This window comes from Onychomys torridus, chromosome 21 (genome assembly GCF_903995425.1).
Source record: "Onychomys torridus chromosome 21, mOncTor1.1, whole genome shotgun sequence".
NCBI classification, from domain to species: domain Eukaryota; kingdom Metazoa; phylum Chordata; class Mammalia; order Rodentia; family Cricetidae; genus Onychomys; species Onychomys torridus.
The window spans coordinates 34332955-34343965 of NC_050463.1; positions in this window are offsets into that span (position 1 = coordinate 34332955).

Here is an 11011-nt window from a genome sequence, read left to right on the forward strand (position 1 = left end):
AGCTCTACAAAGATATATGGGTCCATCAAGAAGCAAGAGTGTTGAAACCGTTCAAACAAGAACTGTTTCTTCAAAGACACAAACTAAGAAATCCTCTGATCCAAAGATCTACCAGCTGCTTTTCCAGGGCCTAAGGCAGGCATTCCAAATAGCACACAGAATTGTGGCTTACAGTGGACAGAAGCCTGAGGACAGGACAAGGCCAGGCAATTTGTGCTCAACCAAATACTTGCATCCCAAACAAAACGCCAAGAATTATTTAGCAGGAGAAAGGAAAGGAGCCAGCACACCAGTTGACCAGCAAAGGTCAACAAGTCTAAACCTTAATCAAGAGGACAGATTGGAAGGAACTGGTGACCAAAGTAGACAAACTCAACAGCCAAATCAAGAGAGCTCTCTCCTACCCAGACCTTTGCAATTGGAGACCACAGCTTCTGAGAGAGATGACACTATCCAAGTTACTTCAATCATAGTTCAAAATGTCAATGGCACAGCAGAAAAAACTATGGTGATGAAATCTCCTGTCTGGAGTCTAAGAAGTGTTCTCAAGCAGGAGCCAAATTTCAGGCCCAAGAGAGAATGGAACCTGACTCCCATTGGAAGGGATCCCTGCAGAGTCACTTTATAGAGAAACACACAGCCAAGAAAGAAGAACATGGCTTCTCCAGGGACAGGGCCCTCCATAATAAGCCTTTGGAAAGGACCAATCGCCTCCTTTGGGAGAGAACTCATGGAAGTCTTACTGAGACGACATACTGCAGTCCATCTCAGAGAAGACATAGCAGCCCCTCTGGCAGAACCTTTAGACATCTCCTTGAGAGGACTCAGAGGAGTCCCTCCCAGAGACAGGATAGTAGTCCCTCTGTGAGAACCCTTCAAAGTCTTTCTGAAGGGAGCCATTGCAGTCTACTTAAGGGGAGAGGTCGCAGTCCCTTATGGAGAATCCGACCCATTCCTGGTATACACCCTCTGGGTCCTTCTAGGAGGTCTCTTAGTTCTCTAGAGAGAAGAGGACGAGAAGGAAGAGGACACAGTCTCAGAAATGGAAAAATATGGACCACCAATCTCACTAACTCTAAACCTTAATCAAGAGGACAGACTGCAAGGAACAGGTGACCAATGTAGACAACTGGACAGCCAAAACAAGAGAGCTCTCTCCAACCTAGACCTTGGCAATTGGAGACCGCAGCTTCTGAAAGAGATGCCACTATCCATGTTACTTCAATCATAGTTCAAAATGTAAATGGCAGAGCAGACAAAAACGGTGGTTATGAAATCTCCTCATCAGGGTCTAAGAAGTATTGTCAAGTAGGAGCCAAAATTCAGTCCCAAGAGAGAATGAAACCAGACTCCCATTTGAAGAGACCCCTGCAGAGTCACTTTAAAGAGACACACACAGGCAAGGAAGAAGAACATTGCTTCTTCAGGGAGAGGGCCCTCCATAATAAGCTTTGGAAAGGACCAATCGCATGCTTTGGGAGAGAACTCATGGAAGGATTACTGAGAGATGATCCTGAATTCCTTCTCAGGGAAGGCATAGCAGCCCTTCTGGCAGAACCTTTAGACATCTCCCAGAGAGGACTCAATGCAGTCCCTCCCAGAGACAGGATAGTAGTCCCTCCTGAGAACCCTTCAAAGTCTCACTGACTGGACCCATTAATGTCTACTTAAGGGGAGATGTCGCAGTTCCTTATGGAGGAGCCCACCCAGTCCTGGGAGACCCCTCTGAGTCCCTCTAGGCGATCTCTTAGTCCTCAAGAGAGAAGAGGACGAGAAGGAAGAGGACACAGTCCCTCTAAAAGGAGCCATCTCAGTCCCGTCCAGAGGTCACAGTGCAGTCCATCAGAAAGGAATCATGGTAGTCTCTCTGAGAGAAACCTTGTCAGTCCCTCTGGCAGGAAAAGGCATAATTTTTCTGGGTGAGTCCAGCACCGTCCCTCAGAGTCCAGGCTCTTCAGGTCGTCTTCCAGACTCCACCACAGTCATCCTGAGAGAACTCACTACAGTCCCTCTCAGAACAGACACAGTTATTCTGAGAGCAGCAGGCAAGGTCACAACGAGGGACCCCAACACAGTACCAAGGAGAGGGTCAGGGGTAAGGAGAAGCCCTGTATAAAGATTTCAAGACGTATAACCTAGGGACTTATGCCTCCTAGGGACCACACCAAAAAAATCCAAAAGCTGGACAATTTTGGAGACATGAAGTTACCAGATAAGGAGAGACCTGCCCTTGTGAATTATAGCCTGCAAATATTCACCTAGCCGCTGTCCCTTCCTGCTCAGCCACTGTCTGCACCCTCAGCAGTGAAGGAGCTATCTGGAGGGGAGTGAGAATGGGTCTGTAATTGAAGATCAATAAAGGGGCAATAATCGAACTCTATCTGCATCCATAAGATCACTTGTGGCGTGGGTGGCACTAGGTATGCAAAAGGGGGATTCAGCTCAGTGGAAGAGCACTTGCCTAGCAAGCTCCAGGCCCTGAGTTTGATCCTCAGCTCAAAAAAACAAACAAACAAACAACCAAAAAAAGAAAAGCAAAATGCCGGAACTGAAGGGTTGTGGTTCAGGGGGGACCCCTTACTTAAATCTCCAGACTCTGCCCACTTGCTCCCTAATCCTCTTGTGGCCATGGGGGCTTGGTCTCCAAAAGTGCAGGAGAGGAGTTGTTGAAAGGTAAACCATTTATTGAGTTAGCAAGAGGTACCAAATCTTGACGTGTAAAACTGGGCTCTAAACTTGGGCCACAGTGGCAAGGTATAAAATCTAACTCATTTCTGAGGACAAAGCCTCAAGAAATGGTAATGGAAGACTGGGAATCAGGCCCGCCGTTACAAGTTCTGAAATCTTCAAGGACAATCATGGGTATAAAGGTCCATGATGTCATGTCTGTATAGTTTGTGCCCATTAGAAAAAAGCAACAGGGCAGCCTTGGTGTGGTCAGTAAGACAGAGTCCAAAGTCTCTGATCACCATGAATGTTGTCAGTTTCACTCTGTATCAGAGAGTGGCTTTGAAAGTAATCAGGATGAAAAAATGGGCTAAATCAAGCCTCAAAAATACCTTTGGTTTAAAATAGAAGGAAACCACTAATGAATTTAAAACACAAAACACAAAGCTCTACAAAGATATATGGGTCCGTCAAGAAGCAAGAGTGTTGAAACCGTTCAAACAAGAACTGTTTCTTCAAAGACACAAACTAAGAAATCCTTTGATCCAAAGATCTACCAGCTGCTTTTCCAGGGCCTAAGGCAGGCATTCCAAATAGCACACAGAATTGTGGCTTACAGTGGGCAGAAGCCTGAGGACAGGACAAGGCCAGGCAATTTGTGCTCAACCAAATACTTGCATCCCAAACAAAACGCCAAGAATTATTTAGCAGGAGATAGGAAAGGAGCCAGCACACCAGTTGACCAGCAAAGGTCAACAAGTCTAAACCTTAATCAAGAGGACAGATTGGAAGGAACTGGTGACCAAAGTAGACAAACTCAACAGCCAAATCAAGAGAGCTCTCTCCTACCCAGACCTTTGCAATTGGAGACCACAGCTTCTGAGAGAGATGACACTATCCAAGTTACTTCAATCATAGTTCAAAATGTCAATGGCACAGCAGAGAAAAATTATGGTGATGAAATCTCCTGTCTGGAGTCTAAGAAGTATTCTCAAGTAGGAGCCAAATTTCAGGCCCAAGAGAGAATGGAAGCTGACTCCCATTTGAAGAGATCCCTGCAGAGTCACTTTAAAGAGACACACACAGCCAAGGAAGAAGAACATGGTTTCTTCAGGGAGAGGGCCCTCCATAATAAGCCTTTGGAAAGGACCAATCGCATCCTTTGGGAGAGAACTCATAGAAGTCTTACTGAGGCGAGATACTGCACTCCTACTCAGAGAAGGCATAGCAGCCCCTCTGGCAGAACCTTTAGACCTCTCTCTGAGAGGACTCAGCGCAGTCCCTCCCAGAGACAGGATAGTAGTCCCTCTGTGAGAACCCTTCAAAGTCTTTCTGAAGGGAGCCATTACAGTCTATTTAAGGGGAGAGGTCGCAGTCCCTTATGGAGAATCCGACCCATTCCTGGTATACACCCTCTGGGTCCTTCTAGGAGGTCTCTTAGTTCTCGAGAGAGAAGAGGACGAGAAGGAAGAGGACACAGTCCCAGAAATGGAAAAATATGGACCACCAATCTCACTAACTCTAAACCTTAATCAAGAGGACAGACTGCAAGGAACAGGTGACCAATGTAGACAACTGGACAGCCAAAACAAGAGAGCTCTCTCCAACCTAGACCTTGGCAATTGGAGACCGCAGCTTCTGAAAGAGATGCCACTATCCAAGTTACTTCAATCATAGTTCAAAATGTAAATGGCAGAGCAGACAAAAACGGTGGTTATGAAATCTCCTCATCAGGGTCTAAGAAGTATTGTCAAGTAGGAGCCAAAATTCAGTCCCAAGAGAGAATGAAACCAGACTCCCATTTGAAGAGACCCCTGCAGAGTCACTTTAAAGAGACACACACAGCCATGGAAGAAGAACATTGCTTCTTTAGTAAGAGGGCTCTCCATAATAAGCCTTTGGAAAGGACCAATCGCATGCTTTGGGAGAGAACTCATGGAAGGATTACTGAGAGATGATCCTGAATTCCTTCTCAGAGAAGGCATAGCAGCCCCTCTGGCAGAACCTTTAGACATCTCTCTGAGAGGAGTCAGCGCAGACCCTCCCAGAGACAGGATAGCAGTCCCTCTGTGAGAACCCTTCAAAGTCTCTCTGACTGGAGCCATTACAGTCTATTTAAGGGGAGAGGTCGCAGTCCCTTAAGGAGGAGCCGACCCAGTCCTGGGAGACACCCTCTGAGTCCCTGTAGGCGGTCTCTTAGTCCTCGAGAGAGAAGAGGACGAGAAGGAAGAGGACACAGTCCCTCAAAAAGGAGCCATCTCAGTCCCGTCCAGAGGTCACAGTGCAGTCCTTCAGAAAGGAGCCATGGTAGTCTCTCTGAGAGAAACCTTGTCAGTCCCTCTGGCAGGAAAAGGCATAATTTTTCTGGGTGAGTCAACCACCGTCCCTCAGAGTACCGGCTATACAGGTTGTCTTCCAGACTCCACCACACTCATTCTGAGAGAACTCACTACGGTCCCTTTCAGAACAGACACAGTTATTGTGAGAGCAGCAGGCAAGATCACAATGAGGGCCCCTCAACACAGTACCAAGGAGAGGGTCAGGGGTAAGGAGAAGCCCTGTACAAAGATTTCAAGACTTATAACCTAGGGACATATGCCTCCTAGGGACCACACCAAAAAAAATCCAAAAGCTGGTCAAGTTTGGAGACATGAAGTTAGTAGATAAGGAGAGACCTGCCATGTTAATTATAGCCTGCAAATCTTCACCTAGCCGCTGCCCCTTCCTGCTCAGCCACTGCCTGTACCCTCAGCAGTGAAAGAGCTATCTGGAGGGGAGTGAGAATGGGTCTGTAATTGAAGATCAATACAGGGGCAATAATCGAACTCTATCTGCATCCATAAGATCACTTGTGGCGTGGGTGGCACTAGGTATGCAAAAGGGGGATTCAGCTTAGTGGTAGAGCACTTGCCTAGCAAGATCAAGGCCCTGAGTTTGATCCTCAGCTCAAAAAAACAAACAAACAAACAAACAAAAAATGAAAAGCAAAATGCCAGAACTGAAGGGTTGGGGTTCAGGGGGGACCCCTTACTAAAATCTCAAGACTCTGTCCACTTGCTCCCTAATCCTCCTGTTACCACGGGGGCTTGGTCTCCAAAGGTGCAGGAGAGGAGTTTTTGAAAGGTAAACCATTTATTGAGTTAGCAAGAGGTACCAAATCTTGACGTGTAAAACTGGGCTGTAAACATGCGCCACAGTGGCAAGGTATAAAATCTAACTCATTTCTGAGGACAAAGCCTCAAGAAATGGTAATGGAAGACTGGGAATCAGGCCCGCCGTTACAAGTTCTGAAATCTTCAAGGACAATCATGGGTATAAAGGTCCATGATGTCATGTCTGTATAGTTTGTGCCCATTAGAAAAAAGCAACAGGGCAGCCTTGGTGTGGTCAGTAAGACAGAGTCCAAAGTCTCTGATCACCATGAATGTTGTCAGTTTCACTCTGTATCAGAAAGTGGCTTTGAAATTAAGCAGGATGAAAAAATGGGCTAAATCAAGCCTCAAAAATACCTTTGGTTTAAAATAGAAGGAAACCACTAATGAATTTAAAACACAAAACACAAAGCTCTACAAAGATATATGGGTCCATCAAGAAGCAAGTGTGTTGAAACCGTTCAAACAAGAACTGTTTCTTCAAAGACACAAACTAAGAAATCCTCTGATCCAAAGATCTACCAGCTCCTTTTTCAGGGCCTAAGGCAGGCATTCCAAATAGCACACAGAATTGTGGCTTACAGTGGACAGAAGCCTGAGGACAGGACAAGGCCAGGCAATTTGTGCTCAACCAAATACTTGCATCCCAAACAAAACGCCAAGAATTATTTAGCAGGAGAAAGGAAAGGAGCCAGCACACCAGTTGACCAGCAAAGGTCAGCAAGTCTAAACCTTAATCAAGAGGACAGATTGGAAGGAACTGGTGACCAAAGTAGACAAACTCAACAGCCAAATCAAGAGAGCTCTCTCCTACCCAGACCTTTGCAATTGGAGACCACAGCTTCTGAGAGAGATGACACTATCCAAGTTACTTCAATCATAGTTCAAAATGTCAATGGCACAGCAGAAAAAACTATGGTGATGAAATCTCCTGTCTGGAGTCTAAGAAGTGTTCTCAAGTAGGAGCCAATTTTCAGGCCCAAGAGAGAATGGAACCTGACTCCCATTTGAAGAGATCCCTGCAGAGTCACTTTAAAGAGACACACACAGCCAAGGAAGAAGAACATGGTTTCTTCAGGGAGAGGGCCCTCCATAATAAGCCTTTGGAAAGGACCAATCGCATGCTTTGGGAGAGAACTCATGGAAGTCTTACTGAGGCGAGATACTGCACTCCTACTCAGAAAAGGCATAGCAGCCCCTCTGGCAGAACCCTTAGACATCTCTCTGAGAGGAGGCAGCGCAGACCCTCCCAGAGACAGGATAGCAGTCCCTCTGTGAGAACCCTTCAAAGTCTCTCTGACTGGAGCCATTACAGTCTCTTTAAGGGGAGAGGTCGCAGTCCTTTATGGAGGAGTTGACCCAGACCTGGGAGACACCCTCTGAGTCCCTCTAGGAGGTCCCTTAGTCCTCGAGAGAGAAGAGGACGAGAAGGAAGAGGACACAGTCCCTCAAAAAGGAGCCATCTCAGTCCCGTCCAGAGGTCACAGTGCAGTCCTTCAGAAAGGAGCCATGGTAGTCTCTCTGAGGGAAACCTTGTCAGTCCCTCTGGCAGGAAAAGGCATAATTTTTCTGGGTGAGTCCACTACCGTCCCTCAGAATCCAGGCTATACAGGTCTTCTTCCAGGCTCCACCACAGTCATCCTGAGAGAACTCACTACAGTCCCTCTGAGAACAGACACAGTTATTCTGAGAGCAGCAGGCAAGGTCACAACGAGGGACCCCAACACAGTATCAAGGAGAGGCTCAGGGGTAAGGAGAAGCCCTGTATAAAGATTTCAAGACTTATAACCTAGGGACTTATGCCTCCTAGGGACCACACCAAAATTTCCAAAAGCTGTACAAGTGTAAAAGTCAAGATCTTGGTTAGTACCACCATGGTGAAAGTGAGCGCAGAGTTTAGGATGCAGTGGGACTGCCTGGCTTGGTCAAAGCTGAAGAGGTTTTGAGTGGCAAACAACAGAGAGCGTGGGGCCACACGGTGGTGGCACACACTTTTATTGCCAGCAATTGGGAGGCAGAGGCAGAGGGATCTCTGTGAATTCGAGGCCAGACTGGGCTACAGAGCGAGTTCCAGGAAAGGCACAAAGCTACTCAGGGAAACTCTTTCATGAAAAAGAGAGAGAGAGAGAGACAGAGAGAGACACACACAGAGACAGAGACAGAGAAAGGAAAAACCTCAAATTTCTGCCCTCTGGTTTCTAATCTCTCCTTTGATTTGTCTCCAGGTGCCAGAGTCCTCAGCGGCCCCCACCCGCCACAGCTCATGCCTCCACGGCCTCAGCTCCTCTGCACCCTGCAGCAGTGGTAGACCATGATTGACAGCCTTCAGTCAGGCTGCCCATGATACAGACTCCTAGGACAGGGCAGCCAACCCTGATTCATCGCTTCTGATGCTTGGTGCGTGTGCGTGGTATGTATGCATGTGTGTGTGCGTGTGTGTATGTGTGTATACTAGTGTGTGTGAAGGGGTGAGAAACTGGCAGATGGTGCCTCTGCTGGTTTTCGGTGTCTCCTTTATTTAATTCATGTTATTTATTCATGGAGCTTGGTTAGTGAGGAGAGATTCCCCTCGCCTGAGCTGCCTGGGCCTGCCATGGTCGCTGCATAGCCTCCTTCTTCTGACTGGGTAGACACCTCAGTCAGGCCCCAAAGCTCCTCCTCACCTCAGCTGCCTCCAGAAGGGAGGATGGCTAGTGCCTGAGAAGACACTACTTCCTTTACCATCCATTCCACAGTCTCCATCTTCTTGTCTGATGGTGAGCAGCCCGTGACGCCTTCTGGGGCTGGGAAACTGCTGGTGTCCGTTGAGGACAAGCGATAACCGAATAGCATTGGGCCTGCACTCCTGGTGGACTGAGCCTTGCACACCCCTTTCTTGGACCCACACTCTTCCAGCCTCCAGGGTTCTTTCCCAAGGACTTTCAGTAGCCTCACCGAGACTCATCCCGGGCTCTCCAGCCTTGGCAAGAACTCATGGCTTCCCCAACTCCACTTCATTACCAGCCCTCTCCACCCTTGAACTGGGAATTGTGAACCAAATGGTTGTGGCCACCATGAGACCTGCAGGAAACAGAGCGGTGTGGAAACAGCGTGGCCTGCCAGCACGGGAAATCGCCCTCAGGTCCCTTTGTTTCCGACTCCTCCACGAAGTTCCTTTGGTGAACAAACCGCCTGTCCTCAGGCGAGATGTGGCTTCCTCCTGCCTTGGTCACTGGTCCCTGAAGCTGTCCCCTCTCAGTCCACAGTGGAAAGAAACAGTGTCATTCAGCTCCTTACTAAATGCAGATAGCAAAATCCTTCGCTCTTCCCCTCCGGCTAGTACAAGAAACACACCCAGGCACAATCTTTGCCAGATTTACCTATTACCCCTATTTCTTAGTCACATCTTGGGGGGACACTATTTTGTTGAAAAATTGATCCATTCTTTACTACTTGTGTGGACTGGCCCTTCCTCACCTTCCTCTGTGACAGCCCAAAATGTCTCCAGGTATTGCAAGTGATAAGTAAATTTCTATTTTAAAAAGTTAATTTTCATCGCCCTTTATTTTTTACATGCAAGATAAAACGTATTTTTTTAAGATTTATTTTTATTATTTTGAAACTATGTGTGTCTGTATATATGGATGCAGAGGCCTGGGACATGGACTCCCCCCCCCCCACTTGGAGCTGGAGTTACAGGTGGTTGTGAGTGCTGGGAATTGAACTCAGGTCTTCTGTAAGAGCTATATGTGCTCTTAATTGCTGAGCCATCTCTAGCTCCCCCCCCCCTCAAGGTAGGGCCTTTCTGTGTTCCCTGGCCTGCTACTAGTATCCACTTGCTATGTGGCCCACCCTTCCCTCAAATTTCAGGCACTCCTGCCATGGCTTTCCAGGTGCTGGGACTGTAGATGTGAGCTATGAAACCCAGTTTTTATTTTTAAAATGTTTTTTTATATATGCAATCCCACAAAGTTGCTTATAGTCACTCAGGTTGAGGCAGGAGAATTGCCAGTAAGGATAGCCCATTCTATATGAGGAAACTTTATTTCGGAAAAAAATTATCACAGCTGGAGGGATGGTTCCATAACCGATAGCACTTGATGCTCCTCCAGAGGGACCCAAGTTGAGTTCCCAGCACCCACCTTAGGCAGCTCCAGGGGATCCGGCGCCCTCTTCTGGCCTCTGCAGTGACTTGCACACACACGCACATACCCACCTACAGACACAGACCTACAAACAACTAAAGATTCACTACGGTTTCTTACATTCAGGTTTAAACTGAGTTGGTGGTGCATGCATACCTTTCATCCCAGCATCTGGGAGATGGAGGTAGACAGATCAGAAGTTTAAGATCTTCCTTGGCTCCATAGCAAAAAAAAAAGAGAGAGAAAATAAATAATAAATTTAAATATGTAAATTTAAGTTGAAATCATCCAGCTCTATTTATCCCACATCAAAGTTGGATTTCTTCCCTAATTTCTTTCCTGGTATGTCTCTAGGGAACACCCATGATCCTCTGTTTCTCTTGTTTTATTTTGCTTGGTTTCATTTTGAGACAGGGTCTCTCTATGTATCCCTGGCTGGATTGGAACTCACTGTGTACACCAGGCTGGCCTGAAACTTGCAGCCATTTTCCTGCCTCTGCCTCCAGAGTGCTGGGATTACAGGCGTGTGCCACTATGCCCAGCCCTCTATCTAAAGATGTTGATGAGCATACCATTTCTGGGATTAGGAATTTCTGCCGTCAACATCGAACAGTTTACTGCTTAACTATTATTTATTGATTGAAAAATTGAGAAATTATCTTAATAGTAAGGATCATACTGCCAAATATGTTGATTTATTTTCAAGATGTATATTTTGGTGGGTTGTAAGGGGTAATTTCAGTGATGCGAGTGAACAGGAAGTTAGTATTTCAGGTGCTCTAATGTTGGAAGTCCCTTTCGCTGGCTTATGCGCAGGTCTGTCATTTATGTAACGCATGAAGCTGATAGATCTGCCGCAAGTTTTGTGTGTGGCCAAGGGCAGCGGGCCGTTCTCCTCTCTGGGAATTAAGCTCTTCTGAAACTAATCACGTTTCCCTCTGAGGATCACTTTCCTTTGTCTCTCTCTCTCTCTCTTTTTTTTTCTTTTTGGTTTTTTGAGGCAGGGTTTTTCTGGGTAGTTTTTGGTGCCCATCCTGGTTCTCATTCTGTAGCCCAGGGCTGGCCTCG